At 41.3% G+C, this 23,531-nt stretch overlaps 1 protein-coding gene and 1 pseudogene across 12 annotated transcripts in view; one reads left to right on the forward strand and one right to left on the reverse strand.

The window, feature by feature from the left end:
* Positions 1-23,531, reverse strand: part of AFDN (afadin, adherens junction formation factor) — a 141,389-nt gene that overhangs the window by 111,017 nt on the left and 6,841 nt on the right. The window lies entirely within an intron of this gene.
* LOC118552301 (ADP-ribosylation factor-like protein 2 pseudogene) lies at positions 345-908 on the forward strand (annotated as a pseudogene).

Raw genomic sequence — 23,531 nt, forward strand, 5'->3', positions numbered from 1 at the left:
CCCTAACTCCAAGGCAGTTTCCCTTGCAGTCTGGCCACAGTCATGGAGAACATTTCTATGAAGAGTTTTAAGTACACCTTTCGACAGGGTCCACATGTGCAGGTCACATAGTGGTTTTAAAATTTTTATTGTGTAATAAACAAACACCTTTATGGAAATCTATATTTTAAAAAATTACACACTAAAATATAAATATATATCATACAGCAACTAAAGAAATGTGAACAAATCTGACTACACAAATTTTCTAAAGACAAGTGACACACTAGGGGAAAAAAACATTTCCAACTAACATGGCAGATTTCTGCCAATATAGAAAGAGTTCCTGGGGGGCTACCGGAACCATGGGGCTTCTGACCATTCTGAAGATGAATCAGAAAGAGTGGGAGCTGCAAGTGCTCACGCTCAGCCTGGACAACGCCGGCAAAACCACCATCCCCTCAAGAAGTGCAACGGGGAAGACATCAATACCACCTCCCTGACGCTGGGCTTCAACACGAAAAGCCTGGAGCACGGAGGACTGAAGCTGAAGCCCTGGGACGAGGGCGGCCAGCGGTCCATGCGGTCCTCCTGGTGGAACTGGTACAAGAGCACAGCCGGCCCCCACCCGGCGGGGGACAGCGCCGGCCGCCGGCAGGAGCTCCAGAGCCCGTGCAGGAGGGGCCTGGCTGGAGCAACCCCGCGGTCCGCCAACGAACAGGACCCGCTCGGAGCGCTGTTCTCTAACGCCGTCCTCGAGGCCTCAGAGCCGGGCTCCATCCACAGACCCCGCGGGTGCACCGGGGAGATCCTCCTATCTGGCACTGAACGGCTCCTGAGGACATTTCCCGCCACATCTTCCCAGTCCACTGAGCCACTCCAGATGCCTCCTACCTCACAGTCAAGACCCCTACTCCAGCCCTCACTAAGCACCATCCACAGGGGAACAGGAGCCGGTCGGCCTGACACTCCGGGCTCCACGCCGTCACCTGCTGCACCTGTGGCCCGAGGGGCCTGTCTCAGCTGCTACCAAGGCTGGGGGCCGCGTCCTTTGCTTGGCTGTGAGAATAAACCGTTCCTTGCCTTCCCCCCCCAATAAATAAATAAAAATAGAGTTCCTAAAATTTGAGAAGAAAAACACCAATAATTCACTTGAAAAATGAGCCAAAAAACATCCAGAAACGCAACAGACAGCTCAGAAAAGAGGTAAAAATGACTCAAATATAAAAAAGGATGAACAAACTCACTCATGAGTTTATTTGAAGTCATCTTATGACTTCAAATAAAGATAACAGTAAGATGCCATTTCTCAACAATCGAACTGGTAAAAATCTGAAATTCTGACAACATACTCTATTTTGGGTGATGGCAAAAAGGTACACACTCAAGGAGCAAAATCTGGCAGTACGTGGCACAATCAGGCACCCGTGGGCCTGTGACAGAGCAGTCCCACGTGCGCGGCTCTGCCCACAGGTGCGCACCAGCACAGCGAGAGGCTGGGGCAGAGCACCCACCGCAGGCCTGGCTGTGAGGGCACAAGCGTGGCAACGACCCAGCAAAGGGCGCAGGAGGAGGCAACTCTGGTACTTTCAAAGGGATAATGGAGTAAAACGCTGCCAGTGGCAGGAACGAGCAGCAGCTCTTCACACGGTGACGCAGCTCAGTGCACCAGATGCAGTCGGCTGCGAAAAGCAAGGAGCGGGACTGTACGCGCAGCAGACCTCCTCTACATGGAAGGGCAGGAAACACAAACACACAAACGCACGTGATCACATCTGCAAAAGGAAACCTTCCTTGAGTGGAATAAACCACATGGAAGCAAAGCCTTCCCAACTGCAATTGATTACACAGTTTCAACTTTGGAACCATGTGATTATTTTAAATAATAAAAATTAAATTTTAACACAAAATAATCACTAAAAATTTAAAACAAACTGAAATTTAATGTCTCACAATATATCAGCTTGGTTACGTTACCATACAGAAAAAAAATTTTTTTTTCAAGTCATGTTAGAAAACAGTATTTTGACGTTACATCCCTGGTAGACTCTTTTTTTTTTTTTTTTTTAAAGATTTTATTTATTTATTTGAGGGAGAGAATGAGAGACAGCATGAGAGGGAAGAGGGTCAGAGGGAGAAGCAGGCTCTCCGCCGAGCAGGGAGCTCGATGCGGGACTCGATCCAGGGACTCCAGGATCATGACCTGAGCCGAAGGCAGTCGCTTAACCAACTGAGCCACCCAGGCGCCCTCCCTGGTAGACTCTTAAGAACAGATACCTTGCTAAGAAATATTAATCCTGGGGCGCTGGGTGGCTCAGATGGTTAAGTATCTGCCTTCAGCTCAGGTCGTGATCCCCGGGTCCTGGGATCCAGCCCCGCATCAGGCTCCCAGCTCAGCAGGGAGTCTGCTTCTCCCTCTGCCTGCCGCTCCCCCCGGTTGTGCTCTCTCTCTCTCTCAAATTAATAAATAAAATCTTAAAAAAAGAGAAATATTAATCTTCCTTCAGAAGTCCTGTTTAGTAATATTGGCATTACTACGTATAATACTGGAACTATATGACAGAATAAAGCAAACAAGTAATTGTGTTAATTTAGTTATAAAACAAGATTTTCCATGTAAGAGAAAGGAGATTAAAATTTTTCAAAAATCAAAGAAATTAAATAAAAACCTGTAAGGCCAAACCTGAATTGGTAACATCAGAAGAAATTCATGGATTTTTTTTCCCCCACAACAAATAAGTATCTTCTAGTTCTTTCTATGCAAAGGCCTTGAAGCAAAAGACAAGCTCCAAAAAATAAGCACGTGTAGCACCTAGACTATGATCTCTAAATATCACTCTCCACTAAAAGGAGTCAGAGCTCCTTGGAGAAATGGCTGAATCCAGGTGTCAGTCAGAAAACGGACAAGATGAGTTTGATACATCTTGTTATGCCAGAAAAAAAAGATGTTCTCAAAAACTAACTGGCTCATTCAAAAGAACCTTCTAGCCAACCAAAAGGTGCACCTGGCCAAATCTGGGGAAATCTGAATGCCAGCAAAAATAATGACTACAAACTGACTGAAACACAGAACAAATAAAAGTCCTCACACGCACCCCAATGCTTACAGCAGTATTATCAACGGTAGCCGAACGACGGAAACAGCCCAGGTGTCCGTACTGATGGATGAAGAAGAGGTGGTATATGGAAGCACAATGGAATACTACTCAGCCATCAAAAAGAGTGAATTCTTGCCATTTGCAATGATGTGGATGGATCTACAGAGTATTATGCTAAGTGAAATAAGTCAGAGAAAGACAAGTACCATATGATTTCACTTGTATGTGGAATTTAAGAAACAAAACAAGCAAAGGAAAAGCGGGAGAGAGAGAGAAACCAAAAATCAGACTCTTTACTCCAGAGCACACTGATGGTTCCCAGAGGGGAGGGGGTGGGGGACGGAGGAAGCAGGTGAAGGAACGAGGACACTAATGAAAGGGCACCTGGCTGGCTCTGCCAGTGGAACACAGGCCTCCTCGCCTCCAGGTTGTGAGTTCGAGCCCCACACTGGATGTAGAGATTACTTAAAAATAGTAAGATCTTAACAAAATTACACTTATCATGGTGAGCACTGTGTAATGTATAGAACTGCTGAATCACTATATTGTACACCTGAAGCTAATATAACAATGTATGTTAACTATACTGGAATTTAAATAAAAAGCTTATTTTAAAAAAATGAAAAAAAATCCTCACATTCCTAATGATAGTAAAGAAAACCATGCAAGCCAAAAACAAAATCATAATCACTGTCACCACTCCAGGTAACTAGGGTACCAACTCCTTGGCCTGTAAATAAGCAATTCAAGTAAAAGAACTCAGAAACTCTGCTTTCCTTAATTAGATGCAGAAAATTTGTTTCTTTTTTTAAAGAAAAATTCCAGCCACTCAATGTGACAGAAATGATAGAATTAGAAAAATCACAATTTTGTAAGCCCTACTTGACTAGGCCCAGATCTACAAAGGCTAAAATCTGCACTGGAGGTTCAGGGGCACACAGGTCCCCTCCTACTGGGCAGCCAGTGGGCGGCCACAGACCGCAACCAGCACTACTTAACCAGGCATTCTTATCAAATAGTTTGATCTGAAGCCAACTGGGCTTTAAAGCTATGGAAACAAGTCAAATACCACCACCATCCCTGCAAACAAAAAAGGCAAGTGGAGTATGGGATATTCTACAGGAAAATTTAGCCAGTTTTTTCCGGCATGTCTATGACATGAAATAAAAGTCCGGTTGGAGAGGGGTGAGAATGCTCTAGATTAAAAAGAGACATAAGATAACTAAATATAATGTGTGGACCTTGTTTGGATCCTGATTCAGATAAATTACCCGTAAAAACAGTTTTTCAGAGAGACAGGGAAATTTTAATATGGGCTAGATATTAGAGAACAGTAAGGGAATATGGTTAACTTTGCTGGCAGGATTACTGCATTATGGTTAGATTTTTTGAGATACACACCGAAGGAGAAGAAAAATAACATGTCAGCTTTCAGGATTTGCTTTAAAGATTTTATTTACTTATTTGACGGGGGGGGGGGGGGGGGGGGGGGCGGGGGGAAGGGGGAGGGGGGGAGAGAGAGAGAGAGAGAGAGAGAGAGAGCGCGAGCATGAGCAAGGGGAGGGGCAGAGGGAGAAGCTGGCTCCCCGCTCAACAAGGAACCCGCTCAACAAGGAACCCGATGCGGAACTCAATCCCAGGACCCTGGGATCATGACCTGAGCTGAAGGCTTAAACAACTGAGCCACGCAGGCGCCCCAGGATTGCTTTAAAATAGCTAAAACAACAACAAAAACTAATGAATTAAAAACAATGAAATTTTGAGGGAGCCTGTTCAGTGGCTCAGTCAGTTAAGCGTCTGCCTTCAACTCAGGTCATGATCCCAGGGTCCTGGGATGGAGCCCCACATCAGGCTCCCTGCTCAGAGGGGAGCCTGCTCCTCCCTCTCCCTCTGCTCCTCCCCCCCCCACCTCATGCTCTCTCGCTTACTCTTTCAAATAAATAAATAAAATCTTTAAAAAAAAAAAAAACAGCAAAATTTTGAAAATTTTTAAGTCCTGGGGATGGATATAAATGAGTTTCATCTATTACATTTTATTAAAAGTGTTTAATATAGGGTGCCTGGGTGGCTCAGTTGTTAAGCGTCTGCCTTCAGCTCAGGTCATGGTCCCGGGGTCCTGGGATGGAGCCCCACATCAGGCTCCCTGCTCAGAGGGGAGCCTGCTCCTCCCTCTCCCTCTGCTCCTCCCCCCCCACCTCATGCTCTCTCGCTTACTCTTTCAAATAAATAAATAAAATCTTAAAAAAAAAAAAAACAGCAAAATTTTGAAAATTTTTAAGTCCTGGGGATGGATATAAATGAGTTTCATCTATTACATTTTATTAAAAGTGTTTAATATAGGGTGCCTGGGTGGCTCAGTTGTTAAGCGTCTGCCTTCGGCTCAGGTCATGGTCCCGGGGTCCTGGGATCAAGTCCCACATTGGGCTCCCTGCTCCGCGGGAGCCTGCTTCTCCCTCTCCCACTCCCCCTGCTTGTGTTCCCTTTCTCACTGTGTCTCTGTCAAATAAATAAATAAATCTTTAAAAATAAATAAAAGTGTTTAATATAAAAGTAAATTATAATTACAAATTATTAAATATGAAATAAACCCATTTTCATAAAAATACAGATGCTTTAGAAAAAATTCAAGGAATTGGATTCTGTAAATAATAAAATGAACTAACATCAGAGGTCAAGCATCTATGGCTTGCACTGACAAGCAGCAGGTGTGTGGAGGAAAGAGAGAAAGTGAGGCTGGGCCTTGGAAATGGCCAGACATTAGCTCAAACTCTGGTATTTTCACTGAACGCTCATGCAGCTCTGGGCGAGATGCCTGAGTTCTCTTGTTCCCTGTCTACAAAATGGAGAGGCTACTCTATTTCACAGGGTTTTGTGGTTACTACATCATTTATGGTATATAAAAGCACCTGCTATGAATAAAGCACTTGATGATAAATGTCACTTCCTATGTGCACATTCTCAAGTGTTCATACTTACATGAGAACTAGTTTGAAAGGTACATAATCCCATCTCTAGCAAAACAAAATACAAAAGCAAAAACAACTGGGCACATATTAAAAGTATCTGAAAAATGCAAAATAGTAAGCTTTATAGAAAAAAATGACACTTTACAACATTTATAATTGCTTTTGAAACTCAATATCCAAAAGTTCAAATCATTTCCAATGATCTGACTGTAACCAAATCAACATACATAAAACTCCTGAACTCTGCCTCAATATCATAATATCAAAAAGAAAATCCGGGACGCCTGGGTGGCTCAGTCGGTTAAGCGTCTGCCTTCTGCTCAGGTCATGATCCCAGGGTCCTGGGATCGAGTCCCGCATCGGGCTCCCTGCTCTGCGGGGAGCCTGCTTCTCCCTCTGCCTCTCTGTCTCTCATGAATAAATAAAATCTTTAAAAAAAAAAGAAAGAAAATCCAAGAATATAAAATTAGAAAATGTGTTTTTATAACCTGCTTCTTAAATCTGGACTGAGATTCTTTTTTAAGTATGTGAAATATTAAAAAGGCGTTTCAGGGTGCCTGGGTGGCTCCGTCAGCTAGGTGTCCAACTCCTGGTTTCGGCTCAGGTTATGATCTCAGGGTCATGGGATGGAGCTCCACATTGGGCTCCCCACTCAGCGGGGAATCTGCCTGAAGATTCTCTCTCCCTCTGCCTCTGCCCCGCCCCCACTTACATGTGCTCTCTCTCAAAAAAAACAAAACAAAATAAATAAATAAAAAGGACCTTCTAAATCTGAACAAGGGTAATGCACCATACAAACTGCATACACAAATAAGTAGACTATCATTTACTGTACTTAGAGTAACTTTCAAATCAAAGTAAACACTCTTGTGACTGATTCAAAGAAGCTTCCTATAGTCAAAATGCTTCCATCTGTATCTTTTTACTACAGTAGTATCGTAGACTAAAAACTGAATTCGTATTATTGAACCTATTTCGATAAAAAAAACTTCATGCAACTTACCTAATTAAAAATATCCTCAAATCTCTGGTAGTACTGCATTAGGACTACCATAAAACACAGGTGCAACACAATTTTAAAACACAGGCTATTGTCTGAGTCGTCTTTGTCTTACACAAGATACTTGAGAGGGGGCTGGGACAGAGGTGAAAAGAACAAATTAGAAACGAACTAATTTTTGGGCAGAGGATGCAGCAGCAGTGGCGTGGACTATGACTGTCTTATAGTTGGGATTTTACAAACTAAACAAACACTCTCTTCGGTGTAAGTACTGTGCTGGTGCACATATTTGACATTCTCTCCCCTGGTATCAGGAATGATCTCCCAACTGCGTATGTGGTGCCAAGCAGTACCTCCTGACTTTACTTCCTGTTTCACTCTGCATTATCAAATGACCCCAGCAGATTGGAATGTCACTGAGTACCAGGCAAGAGAAAAACAAAAAGGTAAGGTGCATAAATCAGCACAGGGACTTTGAAAAGGAGTCCTGTTTTTACCTTAAAACGGGATTTTTAAAGCACTAATTTAGAAAAGGAACACAAAACCTCTATGTAGGGGCAAAGTAACACCGATAACAGCTCACAGTTCAATTGAGAAGTCTTCTTAATATATAACTGCAAAAGAGAATTACCATGAAAAGAAGCAATCACTGAATAGATTCTCGTTTAATGTTACTAAATATTCTCCCTAGAATACTTTTACCTCCTAGTCCAAAAGCCGTCCAAATGTTAAACATTCCAAGCTAACGCACACACATATATATAGACTAAAAAAAGTACATTCTGGGGCCCCTGGGTGGCTCAGTCGTTAAGTGTCTGCCTTCGGCTTGGGTCATGATCCCAGGGTCCTGGGATCAAGCCCCACATCGGGCTCCCTGCTCAGCGGGAGGCCTGCTTCTCCCTCTCCCTTTGCCCCTGCTTGTGTTCCCTCTCTCACTGTGTCTTTCTCTGTCAAATAAACAAATAAATCTTAAAAAAAAAAAAAAAAAAAAAGTACATTCTGGAATAAATTCTTTAGGTAATTAATGGAATGTCATAGAAAGGAACTCAAAAACAATAGATACAGAAATATGATAAGTGTTAGGTTCTGTGAAATGAAAACCTAAAAATCACTGATTGTGTTTTTATATATAAAATTACACTGCTCACGAAAACTCATTCAAGGAGACTCGTGAAGACAATACTACTGTGTCTAGATATGACTGCACACACAATAACAAACAACAACAAATAAGAACTTTTTTTTTTCAATTTAAGATATGGAATGCAGAGTCAACCTAAAATGTAAACTATCAAACCTAAGCATGTTGTTGGAAACCTCCTCTCCCCAACAAATAACATCAACTGATGTGAAGACAAGCAGACAGATCTAAATTTCTGTCCTGAGATGAACAAGGAAGATGTTCTGCTACAGCAAACAAAACAAGAAAGGGCAAGAAAAAAGAAAACACAAATAACGATGATGATAATACAAATATAAGAACATCTAACACATCTAGGCATCCATTGTAAAAAAATTTCGTTAGTACTGAAGGAGCCAAATGTGGTGCTAAGGGCTCTTTATGCGTTGTCTCCTTCGGTGGTAACAGCAACCCTATGAGGCCGGTACTATTACTTTCCTGTCTTGCAAAGGAGGAACAGGGTCTGAGAAAGACCAAGTCACTTGACCATGATGGCACAGCTAATACCCGTGGGCCAGAATTTCTACTGAGGCAATTTTGAAACAGGACGCCATACTTTTTAACCACGAAGCAACAATGCCTCTTACTTACCCTGCTGTGTAAAAGACTGTAAAACTCCCAGTTCTAGCAAGATAGTAGGCTATTCAGGAACCATTCATTACCTTATATGATAGATAATACAAAATAAACTTTCTCTAAAGTATATCACTGAATCTATAAAAAGAAAGAAAACTCCAAGAAGGCAGGCCAGAAAAACAGGTGTACGGGACGGGCTCCAGAATGCCCAGCATTGCGGCACCCGCTACAGAGGGGAAGGCGGAGGTGGGCGGCCATATCGCAGAGAGATCCCAGGGGGTCTACATATCTAATTGTAAAAAGCCAAACTGTAAAACTTTCAGAATAAAACATGGAACATATGCATCAAATGAGAAAAAGTATAAAACTTAAAAAAAAAAAGATAAACCCAACTCCATTTCAGAAGTTTTAAAAATCTGTGACAGAAGACACTGTAAAACGTGAGAAACCATAAACAATACATAATGCATGAAAAATCCGGATTCAGATTTTAAAAGAATTTCTATGAGTCAATGTGAAAAAGACAAATAGCTCATGGGAAAAAATATATACAAAATATATAAATAGGCAATTCAAAGAGAAAATCAGAATGACCATAAATATAAGGAAACATGTCCATTCACTGAAATCAGGGTAATATATAAGCAATAAATATTTCATATATTCCAGCTTGTTTAAAAAAAAATCTGAATACACTGAGGAGATAGGAAATTCTGAAATTTGGGATACAAATTGGTATAACCATCTCAAAGATCAATTTGCCAGGCCTGGTAAACCAGAATCTCTGCATGGCCTATGACCAAGAAATTACTAGATGTCCATGCTAAAAATTTTCATTAGTATAGAAGGAAACACAGACAAGGGTGTTCATTAAATCCACATCCGTAAGAGTGGAAAAATATAAACAACATGATCATTTCCAGGTAGGGGTTGGGATAGACCAACTGTGGCTCATTTGGACAATGGAATACTACAACACAGTTAAAATAACTAAATTATCATCCACAATTTCCAGTTAGTAGTTACCTCTGGAAAGGCAGAAAGCGAGAAGGAAAGGCTACGTCTGTAACTATTAGTTCCTTAAAATTTCTGGGCCTCAATTCAACTGAAAGAAAAACAGTAAGACATCCCTTGTTGCTCTGGGAACTAAATGAAGTAACAGACTGGTTGCAGCACCTAAATCACCGCTAGGTGTATAATACATCATCAAGTCAAGGAGGCGTAGAGACAACCTACTGCCCCGGGAGAAGCTCACGTTTCCCAAGGAGCTATCCCCGCAATAAAAGAAGTGCCCAAGGAGGCGGGCTGCCACACAACTATGGGTCTACTTGATCAGAGCCGTTAGGACAAGGGTTCTCTACGCTTTTCCAGTAATAATTCTCAAGAAATGGAAGAAAGAGGGAAAAGAGAGAGAACGGTCCACAAGGGAGGAAAAAAACAAAAACCAACACCAGAGTTCAGAATTTCCAAAGCTGAGACACAAATCAGTTCAAAGATAAACCTCACTTCACAGTAATGCTTTTGAATTGTATTAAAAATGTAAAAATTACACATTCAACAAATAAGTAAATGTAAACATTCAGTAATATGGGAATAATGACTTAAACGATTTTTTTAAAAGATTTTATTTATTTATTTGAGAGACAGAGAGAGAGAGAGCACAGAGGGAGAAGCAGACTCCCCGCCTAGCAGAAAGCCCAATGTGGGGCTCAATCCCAGGACCCTGGGATCATGACCTGAGCTGAGCTGATCTGAGCTGAAGGCAAACGCTTAACCAACCGAGCCACCCAGGCATCCCTAGAGTAAATGTTTTCAAACAAAATGAAAACTTTAATTTAGTCAAGGAAGACTTAGAGAAGAAATTAAGCCTAGGGGATAGAACATTTTTACTTCCAGTTAAATCATTATCATCATCCTCCTCCCCTCCTCCTCCTCCTAATTCTAGGCAACGGGAAAAGAGCGATTAACAAAATAAAACAGCCCCTATTTTCAGGAAGTTATAATCCAGCAGGAGGAGATACACAGTACTGACAGATGGTGGCACACAAAAAGAATTACACAGAGCAGAGGGACCAAAAGTCACTGGGAGACAGAAGTGGGAGGGAATACTTGAACAAAGCCCTAACTCTAGGCAAAGAGCATTCCAGGCAGAGGAAGCAAGTACAAATGCCCCCCAAGACAGCAGCCTAGCTGGCATGTCTGAAAAACAACAAGACCACTATGGCTAGGGCAGAATGAGAAGGTGGGGAAAATGGCATCATACCGGGCTTTGTAGGCCAAGGTACATTCTGAGCCATGTAAAAGCTATTGAGAGTTTGAGCAGAAAAATGACATGATTTAACCTAAGGTTTAGAAGTATTATCTCTGTGTAGGAAACAGATAAGAGGGCAAAGGTAAATGATGGGGGGAAAAGGAGAAAAAAAGATTAGGTAAGAGGTCACTGGAAGAGTCTGGATGAGATGAGGGTAGTGTGGGCTGGGCCAACCATCAGGAAGTAGTTAGATGACGAAAATATTCTGAAGGTAGAGCTGCCAGAATTTGCTGAGAGATTCAATATGAGGTCTGAGAGAAAGAAAGGAATCAAGAATGATCGCAACGTCGTGGGCATACGCAACAGATAAAAGTGACTTGCTGGATGCTTCCCAAGACGGGAAAGACTGTTAAGAGCAGATGTGAGTGGGCCAGTGGGAAATGAGAGTTCTGTTCTGGACATGTTAACCTCGGGGCCATGACTCACCCTAGGGATATTAACATGGGCAATTCAGCACTTAAAATCATAAGGAGGAAGAAGTACCTGGGTCAAACCCTGGGGTCTCCTTCACTCAGCAAAGGAAAGAAGGCCAGTCCTGGAGAGCATGTGGAGAAAAGAGTTCCATGGAAGATGTGTCAGGATCTAGGGGTTATGAAATGGTGACTGGACTTGGCAGCATGAAGGTCATTGGTGACTTGGACAGGAGAGGTTTTGGTGAAGTCAAGAGTTCAGCCTCTTAGGGTAAAAAGCAATGAAAAAGTTCTAAAATTTAACTGGTATGTTTAAAGTTAAACAATTCAAATTGATAGCAGAGTAAATAGCCATGCTTCACTGTTTTCAAAGAGCTGAAGTTTAGTGTAAGAGCCCAAGTGCTTGACAATGCGCTTTGGTATCAATGACTTACTCCTCAATCTTGGAAATAAAACAGCTCTCTTATACTTACTACCTAATTCCTAGAGTAAATTCATCATGCTCTTGGCTTTACGCAGATTCCCCCCAGCAACTCCATCTTCCCAAATACTAGGGAAGAGAGGTCAGAAATTGCTAAAACAACATTTTGGCAATCTGGAGCCCTGGAGGTGCGGGAGTTTGGGGAAAATTATTTGGACATTTGAGCACAGAATGGACGGGAAGCAAAAAGATCAATCACAAGTTTACGATGAGGAGGACGGATATTTTCATATAGACTTACCTGAGAGATCTTGTTGGAGCTCTAAGACAAATCTTAACTCTGAACCGGCTACCCAAGTGCGCTGATTTACCTGGATTCCCCAGAATTCCACTTATTTTCCTTTCCACTCCTGTGCTACTACTCTTATCTATTTCATTTCCTCAGCTCCTCTCCCTAAGATTGGCCACCGAAATAAACACGGTTTTTGCTCTGTTTTTAAGGCCTTTATTTATGGATAATGGGGGAGGACTAAATGCCCATGTGTGTGACGGCATCACCGGAGAGCGATGAAGACATTCGAAGTGGACGACTGAACACCAGCCCTAGTAGGCACTTCCTGAGGATAGTCACCGACTGACCGCCAGCCCAAACTCAAAAGCAATGCTGGATTTTGGTAAGCCATCACCTCAATTGCCTGGTCTAGAAAATACAGACTCCAGATTCTATGACAGCCATAACATTCGCAATCCCATCCTGGTAAAGGAGGGGAAGGCAGAAGACGACACAGCAGAAGCAGCTCCCAGGAGACAGGCGATCAGGCCCTCCGTAATGCCCTCTCGCACAGGATCCTGTGACCAGGACTCTCAGCAACATTTTTTAGTATCTAAATGAGTGTGCATAGTTGGAAGTCAATAAATGTTAAGTGAGCGTATCATGTCAGCTACAGTATCAGCTTGCCCCCATGGTCTCAGAACAGCCCCATACTTAACTACAGGCCTTCCTCAATTGAAAGAAGTAGTAGAGCACAGACCCTGGTATTAAAACACTTACGCTGCCGAGACCGAGAGGAGCAAATGGAGTCAACCAAGGGGAAAAGGGAAGAAAGGAAACAGACTAATACCATCAGGAAGAAAACGAAAAAGGCCTTTTTGTGGTCCAACAATGGGCAAGTGATTTTGGCAATGGGAAGATCAAGGCTACCTGGAGAAGAGCAGTGTAGTAGGGCCATAGGGCTGCCAGGCAAGAACTAGCTAGCAGGTGTTCTAGGTCACAGAGGAAAAGGCTCAGCAGGGGAGGCTCCCTCTGTCAACTCCCCCATGATCTGCACAGCAGCAAGACTTCTCTCCCGCATCAGCCTTCTAGAGCCACTCTGTCCTGTGCTTCACCACTCCCCCCTCCTCCACCCGCTCCAGACATGGGGCGTTCTCAAGCCTGCTGTCCTGGGGCTCTTGTCTCTCACACAACTCTTTTCTAGCAGGCTCATCTCTGCCTTGGCTCCCTCCCACCCACCCACCCCAACTGCCCTTCATCCCCTGCTGCCAGTCCTCTTTAGCTGTCTGCATAGGGACCTTCTACCTGGAAATTCACAAGCACCTCAAATTCAAACTATCTCAAACACAACTTCCTATTTCCCCACCCAAATCTACTCTACCACATGTACAGTTTTTTTTTTTTTTTTTTAAATTCTGGTTCAGGGTCCTACCATCTGTCTAGGTAGCCAAGTACAGACCTGGGACTCGTCTGGACTTTCTTTTCTCTCAGACACTCCCCTCATCACTCTCCACGCCCCCGGGGTACTTCCTGAGCTTATGCTCTTCCTTCCCTGTGAACTGAGCGGCCTTAGTTCAGGCCTCTATCTCAGACACAACAGCCAAATAGCCCAGAAGTCTCCGGCCTCCAAGCTCGCTCTCCCTACATTCCGTTCACTCTGCTACCAGGAAGGTCTGCTGAGCGGCAAACCTCATCATATTATTTCACCTGGAACATTCCTCAGTTGGCTAACAAGGCCCATAAGAAACTGGCCCTGGTTAACACGTCCAGTTTTTTAAGTCACTAACTAACTCCTCCGCTCTGGACACACTAGGACGCACACATAAACACACACTATACTTCAGTCACCAGGTTATGCTGTGAAAACAAAAGAACACACCATCTCGGCGGCTTACAACAAAGATTCATTTCTTTCTCATGATAGCACATCAGTGTGTGGCTAGCTGGGACTGTCCCAGTAGTCTTCATTCTGGTACCAAAGTTGAAAGAATTAGCCCCCGCCCGGGACACACTAATTCACGGAGAAGCAACGACAACAGTGTGGCACGGGACTTAAAGCTTGGGCTCAGAGGGGCACGTGTCACTGGACAGGGCAAGCCACAGTCACGCCTGACACGGGGAACACAAGAAGGACCCCCAACCCTCATTCAGGAAGGAGCAGCGAGCACCGAGGAGCACACATGGACTCAGCCAGACTGGGCACCTCACAAGTTCTCCAACTTTCCTCCATCTATGTCCTACGAATACTTCAGGATTCAGAAGAAACACTTCCTACAGCTCAGTTAAACTTGCTGACCTGCCAAGTAGGCAAGGTTGGCCGCCCAGGTCACTCGGGTCTTCCCTCCTCACAGCACTTACTACAAACACTGTATCTGCTTAGTCACGCACGTCTGCCCCCAAAGCATTCCTGACAAGTATGCCTCTTGCTCATCTCTTCACAAGAGGTACCAGATGATGCACGTTTGCTGAATCAATAATGCTCTCTGCCAGGAATGCCCTCCCCCTTACCCACACAGAAAATTCCAGAAAATTTTTTGCCATCTAAAGACTCATCTCAAGTCTATGGAGATGTCCCTGGTCCCACCATCCAAACAGAGCACTTACCATATTACTGCTGTGTTTTTTTCAATCTATCTTCCATACCAGAATGGGAGTTATCTGAGAAAAGCAGCGTGTGTCCACGAAGTTCTGCACACTCAGCACTTGCAGTGACTGGCCCATAAAAGTTAACTACTAAATGAGTAACCTTGGAAATGGAGACAGAGAGGGACACCTTTACTGAGTAGGAAAGCCAGGACTCAACCTCAGGCCCCACGTGTAGTCGGCCTTGTTGGCTGCCACTTAGGCTCTGCTCTGATAGCACAATGGGGCCATGATGGTCAGTCTGTGTCCCTCTCTCTTTGGACAGCAGACCATTTCATCCCTTCACCTCTGCAGGGCCAGTCTCTGACCAAGCCTAAAACACAGCAAGCACTCGATAAATACTGGCCAGAACTGAGTGCTGGGTTAGCCTAAGAAAAATGCAAGAGGAACGTCTAGATGTCCACAGTTTTAACAGGGCAGAGCCACGAAAAAGCACACACACCACAGAAGCAATTTCTCCTACCACTGGGCCTGTGATACAGGCACGTAACTATTCCCAAAATTTTTGCTCACAGTCAAAAATTCACAGAAGCAAACAATTTTCACAGTATTTGATGTAAAATCTGCAATGGTTCTCAACAATCAAGCTGGTAATACCAATTACATGCATTTGTAATTACATACTAAAGATAAAATGTCTAAAAATGTCACTATGCTAATAAAATGTAAACATTCCAGAAACATTCGAAACTTGTTCAGAAGCTGTGCAAATCAGAAACAAGTGGCACTTGTTGGTTTAGGTGCCACTTGGTTAAAAAAATAGTTACTTCTTACAGTTAAGTTATATTTATGCTAGAATACAAGAGAGGGAAAACTTGGCGTGGCATGCATCTAATCACCCTGTAACACTAGTTTAGAGACAACGCTTAGTTTGCTGCTGTTACAAAATTATATACTAACACGTAAATTATGTGTATGTACATAATGTATACATGTAAATTATATAACTTACAATCAATTATTCAGAATCCTTGATCCATAAAAGTATACTTAACTTCCCATCTAGAAACTTCCTCCATGTGAGAAAACATAGGCTCATAACCAGAGAAGTGAATTTGTAGGATCTGAGAAGGTCCACTACACTGCCCCCTAAACCTGCCATTTTATCGGAAATTCCCCCTCCTAGTTTGAGAATGGCAAATATTTGCTCAATAGATGTCAGAATTGTTAGTAACAATCAAGGAATTATCTCTATTTTTTTTAAAGATTTTATTTATTTATTTGACAGAGAGAGACACAGTGAGAGAGGGAACACAAGCAGGGGGAGCGGGAGAGGGAGAAGCAGGCTTCCCGCAGAGCAGGGAGCCCGATGCGGGGCTCCATCCCAGGACCCCGGGATCATGACCTGAGCAGAAGGCAGATGCTTAACGACTGAGCCACCCAGGTGCCCCAAGGAATTATCTCTAGAAAACCGTTGAAATTCAAACATTACCTAGGGGAAAATCGCTAGTTAATATATAAACAAAACTTTACGAAATTAAATTGAGCCCCAACAGTGATGAGAACAAACAAGTTTCATTTGTTGTTTACTTTGAAGCGTGGACCAGAAATGGGCTGAGGCGACACCAAAGCTAACTCAAGGCGGATGGCACTAAGAGGAAGCAGATCAAGAGAACAAGGGACAACTACAAACTCAAAATCACACCCGTGCTGTCACAAAAGGGTGTGAACACAGCAGTGCCAGAACCTTGGGGAGGCCTGGCCTTTCTTTCTTTCGGGCACAGGAAAGCTATCAGTGAAGCTATCAAAATTCCCTCATACTCAAATTTTTGGTTGCTCCAAGCATACAGTATGGCATGCACCATGCTGGCTAAAAAAAATACCATCAACTGTCTCAAAGATAAAAGATATAACAGAGTTTCAGGAAATCAAGATGAAAATCAATACATTCATGTCTATAACATATAAAGATATACACATATACGTACATAACACACGACATAAATAAAACAGAAAGGGGGGTTCCTTATATCACACTTGTGATTCTTTCTGAAAATCAAGCTCTAAATTATCCTATTTATTTTTTATTTTTTTAAGATTTTATTTTTAAGTAATCTCCACACCCAACATGGGTTCGAACTCACAACCTAGACAACAAGTCGCACACTCTTCTCACTGAGCCAGCCAGGTGCCCCTAAATTATCCTATTTATAAATTATTTTCCTACAAAATTTTTGAATTCTACAAACACAGTGGTTAAGGGTTTGAGTCAGAATATCCGGGTTCAAATCATTGCTCCTCAGCTCATTACACCTACATACTCCTGAGCAAGTTATTTCATCTCTTGGTCTCTTCACCCAAAAATGAGAATAGCAAAAGTACCCACCTCATAGGATTGCTACAGAAACTAAAGATAACACACACAAAGCATTTATTAGTAAACAGATTGTTTTAATTTAGCTGGGTAATAAAATATCAGGTAGGTAGATAGCATGCATTCACAAAATGTTAAGTATTACAGTTATCCGAATAACCTAGGGTTCTTGACAGACATATGGCTGGTTAAGAAATAGGATTCAGTACTGACTAAAAAATGCAAATAATAAACACATATAACCAAACATACACGTACACTTCAACCATTTCCCAAATATTCTAAAACATACCTATTACTTTCATAATAAAAAACAAATATTTTTAAGCATATCATCTCACTACAGTGAAGTAAACGCATAAACTCCTTCTATGTCTAACTACATTTTCAAGAATATACTTAAAAATAAACCATAAAATAATATCATAAATGTTTCCTAATGCTTTTCCAGATTTGCTGGTCTTAATTTTACTGTCCTTAATATTCCCAAAGTAACAATTTCCTGAAGGTAATAAAAAAATAATTTTTAAAAACTGAAATCAGCAAATTTGGTATAAAAACACGTTAACTATACCAAGAACTCAACAAGGCCACCTTTGCCAAACTTGAATTAAAAACACATTTTGAAATATTTGAGGTCCTAAACGTTAAATGTGAAAACACTGTCCATGGTACTCTTGGCAAGCTCCTCCTCTTGAATAAGCAGAAGCTGAGTTCATCTACAAAAGGAATCATTTACAAACCGGCTTATTCAGCAAGTAAGATTTCTTATCTGTATTTTATTACCCTGGTAAGTTAAAAGAATATGTTTACTAACACATTTCATTAAGTGGTTAAAAATAGTGTATCATCAAAATAATTTAGTGATGCTATCTATAAAGAGGAAATGGTCACCAAAAAGATCGAAATGAATGTACACCTCACCATAAATAAGCAACACAACATATTTGTTGCAAAACAAGTTGCCACTGAGTAAATAAATTCAACGTAAAATTCAGTATTCTAATATTTTGTTTTTACCGCATGCACTTTTAGAAGTACTATATTTACATATTACTTTGAAGTACTAAAATTCCATATTGTGTAAGGCAGGCTTTAGAAAATAAGTATTATCTGTCTGTACTTGGGTGTTATCTCATGAAATACACTAAAACTGATGGAAAATACAACTGCAAACAGCAGTGACGACCTCCTCCCATCATCAGCGACTGGCCTGATTGCAAGTGTCCACGTTGGAAGGAGAACAGCAAAGGACAGACAGTGCCAGAAGATGGAGCCCACACCAAACACATCCCCCCACCAGAAAACTTGGAATACAGACAGCACTGTTCGCCAGACTAGGAACTGCCCCCCGGGGGAGGAGTGGCTGAACTCTCACCCTGGGTGAGTCCGAGTAGTAAAATTCACAGGTCACCACTTTAGTGAGGTTGTGGGACAGTATTCTTCAATAACAAAAGTGTAAATGCTTGCATCTTATTACTGATAAGTAAAAATGAAAATAGGTGCTTATATAGAAAATAATCAAATATATAATAATATGTAAAAAATTAATACATGTTGAAATCTACCCTTCTATCATATTGAGCCCTACATTCACATTTTAAATGATATGCATGTTAATTTTATAACCAAAGTTGGAAAATACAATGAATACCTACCTTCAAATATAAACCAAAATTCAAATACAAACCATAATTCTTAAAACCCACCCCTAAGTATCCTAGGGCAGTAGCTCACAAACTATCGTCCACAAATCCCTGGGGTTCCCCCCAGAGCTTCCAAAGACAACCGTGAAGTGAAAACTTTTTCACACCGGTACTTACACAGTATGAGCCTCTTACTGTGTCGGCATTCATACTAAAGTTCAAAAGCAACGATGGGCCAAACTGATGGCACATGAGCACAAACCAAGGCAGCAGCAACAAACTGTACTCAGAATCAATGAATTTTTCACTGCTACGAATCCACACTTAAAAAATGGGGGTGCAGTTTCACTCAAGAGTGTCTTTGATAAAACAGAAAAAAAGTATTAATTTTATTAAAGTCTGACTCTTGAGTACATGTTTGTTCAATAATCTATGTACCACAATGGGAAAAATTTCTACACGGGCTGCATACCAGTTTGATGGCTCTCAAGAAAAAGCTCTTGTGAACTTCTGATTTTGTGAACAGACTGAGCCGATTTTTCAAGAAGGACCATTTTCACCTGAGGGAACGACTGAGGAGCTACATTTATTCAGGCGTCAGTATCCCGCAGGCATTTCCTCAAACAGGAAGGAAGCAGCCTATCCCCCTCGAGCGCTGTCTGGGGCAGTGAGGCGAGTACTAAAACTGGAGCTTGGATAGCAAGTTCCAGGTTTTGAAAACTTAAGATTTTTCTGATCAGCGGTAGTATTAACAAATGTAGTATTTCGATACTGTTTAAAGAAATGTTCCAACATTTGGAATATCCACATAACTCAGTGAACCAGTATTTTCTATATGGTCAATGCATGATGGCAAAAACCCATGGGTAAAAAATCCATTCAAAGAACAAGACAGACAAACTCTAATGTAACAGAACATAAAAAATATTTAAAAGGATCTTGCAAAGAAGAATTAGTAGCAGAAATTAAAATACTTAGGCTCAACCCAAAAACCGTCACATAACAGATTCTTTTATTACCAATGTCTCTTAAAAATAATCACCCCAACACCACCCCAAGTTTTTGCCAACACAAAAATTCATTAACGTGAAATGTAATGTAACTTAGAAACTCATTAGAGAGCTCATGTAAAATCATGGTATATTGTAAACTTATGTAAAATCATGGTATATTTTATAAGCATTGGTCTAGAGGTCTGGTGCACTCATAAATTTACTCAGATAATAATACCAATATCCACCAAAAAATAACATATTTGAAAGACATCTTCCCAATGCATAGGCTTTATACTAAATATGTATATAGAACTTATCCATTTTAAGAATACAATGGTTTTTAAATATTTGTGTCCATGGACACCTGGGTGGCTCAGTCGGTTAAGCGTCTGCCTTCGGCTCAGGTCGTGATCCCAATCGCGTCCTGCATCAGGCTCTTCTCCCTCTGCCTCTGCCTCTCTCTCTCTCTGTCTCTCATGAATAAATAAATAAAATCTTTAAAAATAAATAAATAAATAAATAAATAAATAATTTGTGTCCAACAGTGTGTGTATTTTTTTTAAAAGACTTTATTTAAGAGAGAGTGGGGGGAGGGGCAGAGGGACAGGGACAAGCAGACTCCATGCCCAGTGCAGAGCCCAATGCAGGGCTGGATCCCATGACCCTGAGATCATGATCTGAGCCGAAATCAAGAGTCGAACGCTTAACTGACTGAGCCACCCGGACGCCCCAACACTGTGTGTGTATTTTTGCTCCTACTTCATTTTCGCACCTAAACATATGGAACTCGGTTCAAAGCAACGGAAAAAACTGACAATCTGAAGTCTCAGCACCAAAACACTGTGACTGATAATAGTGGCACAAAAAGAAATTATAAGATAGAAATTTTGCTGGTTCTCTTGTAAAGATCAGTAAATACAAAGAATAATAAGTAGGTCACCATGGAAAGTACCACCCTTAGCAAACTAGGGTAAAGAGGAAGTACATTCTTGCAAGGAACAACAACTTAAATTTGCAAAAGGCAAAAGTCTAATTTTCCTTTAGCAAAACATATATGAAATCAAGCAACAGAGAACGAAAAACTATAATTCTGAATATTACAAGCTCACTGAACTGCTCTTAACCAATAAATACCCAAACAAGACTAACGAATGAGCATTTTTTCACGGGTCTTAATTTTAGGAGTCAAACTCTCTTCTCCTACAAAAGAACAGTGAAACTCTCAGACAAAGTTTCAGAAAACAAGGCAAGACTTCTTTATTTGAAAATACCTGTCACACTGTTTTTACTACGGATGGGGGCAGAGCTAGACTCAACAGTGCTATGTCCTCTTGCAGTATGCTTCTGTGCTACCCAAATGGAAGACAGTCTTAAAAACACAAAGAAAATATCTGATATTCTGTGAACATGGTCTTGTCCATTCTACCTAGGTCACCTGGGCACTCGCAGCAAGAGTAAACGGAAGGAAGTTTGAGGCTTCAGAAACAAACCAACCATTCAGCAAGTTCGTCTTGCTCGCACCCGGAGTTACGGAGACAACGCCAGTTTCTTCCTCTTGTCCTGGCATAATTATCACTCACATGCTTTCCATATGGCTCACCCCAACTATATAATGCAGTGACAACACTGAAAAAGCAACTCTTAACAGGGTGGGTATAAAGGGATCATACCTCAAAATAATAAAGGCCACATATGACAAACCCTCAACTAATACCATACTTAACTGTGAAAAGCTAGAAATTTCTCCTCTAAAATCAGGAATAAGACAAGGATGCTCTCTCACCACTTTTTAAAAAAAGATTTTATTTATTTATTTGAGAAATAAAGGGAGAGAGAGAGAGGGTGAGCACAGCAGGCAGAGCATCAGAGGGGGAGGGAGAAGCAGACTCCCAGCCGAACAGGGAGCCCGATGTGGGACTCGATCTTAGGACCCTGAGAACATGACCTGAGCAGAAGGCACACGCTTCACCAACTGAGCCGCCCAGGAGCCCCTCACTCTCCCCATTTTTATTCAACATACTATTGGAACCCTACTGGAATAAAAAAAATCAGTAAATTTGCAGGATACAAAATTAATACACAAAAATCTGTTGTATTTCTATGCACTAATAATGAACTTCAGAAAGAGAGATTAAGAAAACAATCCCATGCACAACTGCATCAAAAAGAATACTACACCTAGGGATAAATTTAACCAAGAAGGTGAAAGTCCTGTACACTGAAAACTATAGACACTGACGAAAGAAATGGAAGACCTCACAAACAAATGAAAAGATATACCATGCTCATCGATTGGAAGAATATTCTCCCAACCCATGAGAAGAATACTGTTAAAACATCCATACTACCCAAAGCAATCTGCAGAGCCAATGCAATCCTTATCAAAACACCAATGGCATTTTTCACAGAACTAGAACAAATAATTCTTAAATTTGTATGGAACCACAAAGGACTCCAAATAGAGCAATCTTGAAAAAGAACAAAACTGGAGGTATGATGCTCCCTGATTTCAAACTATACTTACAAAGCTTCAGTAAACAAAACAGTATGGTACTGCCACAGAAAGAGACACATCAATCAATGGAACAAAACGGAGAATCCAGAAACAAATACACATTTATATGGTCAATTAATCTTCAACAAAAGAAGAAAGAATATACAATGCAGAAAAGACCATCTCCTTCAATAACTGGTGTTGGAAAAACTGGACAACTATGTAGAAAAAATGAAGCTGGACCACTTTCTTATACCATATACAAAAATAAACTCAAATGGATTAATAAAGACTTGTATGTAAACGGGAGACTAAAAACTCCTAGAAGAAAACTCAGGCAGTAAGGTCTTGGACATCAGTCTGAGCAGTATCTTTTTGGATCTGTCTCCTCAGGCAAGGGCAACAAAAGCAAAAAATAAATGAATAAAACTACATCAAATTAAAGCTTCTACAGAGCAAAGGAAACCATGAAAAATATGAAAAGGTAATGTATGGAATGAGAGAAAATACTTGTGAACCACATATCACATATATCCAAACAAAGAATTCATATAATGCAACAGAAAAAAAAATTAAAAACGGGCAGAGGTTGTGAACTGACATTTTTCCAAAGACATCAGAGGGCCAATAAGCACATGAAAAGATGCTCAAATTACTGGTCATCAGGGAAATACAAATCAAAACCACAAGAGATAACGCCTCACACCTGTTAGAGTAGCTTCTGTCAAAAGACAAGAAACAACAAGTGTTGGCGAGGATGCACTGAAAAGGGAACCCTCATGCACTATTGGTGGGAATGCAATGGTACAGCTACTATGAAAAACAGTACGGAGGTTCCTCAAGAAATTAAAAATAGAACTACCCTATGATCCAGCAATTGCACTTCTGGGTGTTTACCCAAAGAAAATGAAAACATTTATAAAGGCGTAGGCACCCCTCTGTTCACTGTAGCACTATTTACAATAGCCAAGATATGGAAGCAACTTAAGTGGTCATCAATAGGTGAATGAACAAAGATGTGGCATACATACACAATGGAGTATTACTCAGCCATTAAAAAAAAAGTGAAATCACGATGTTTACAACAACATGGATGGACCTAGAGAGTATTATGCTAAGTGAAGTCAGAGAAAAGCAAATACCATATGATTTCACTTATGTGAAGTCTAAAAAGTACAACAAAAACCACCAATAACAACATCAAAACTAGAAACAGACTCATAGACA

The sequence above is a fragment of the Halichoerus grypus genome, chromosome 9 (genome assembly GCF_964656455.1).
Source record: "Halichoerus grypus chromosome 9, mHalGry1.hap1.1, whole genome shotgun sequence".
In the NCBI taxonomy this organism is placed as follows: domain Eukaryota; kingdom Metazoa; phylum Chordata; class Mammalia; order Carnivora; family Phocidae; genus Halichoerus; species Halichoerus grypus.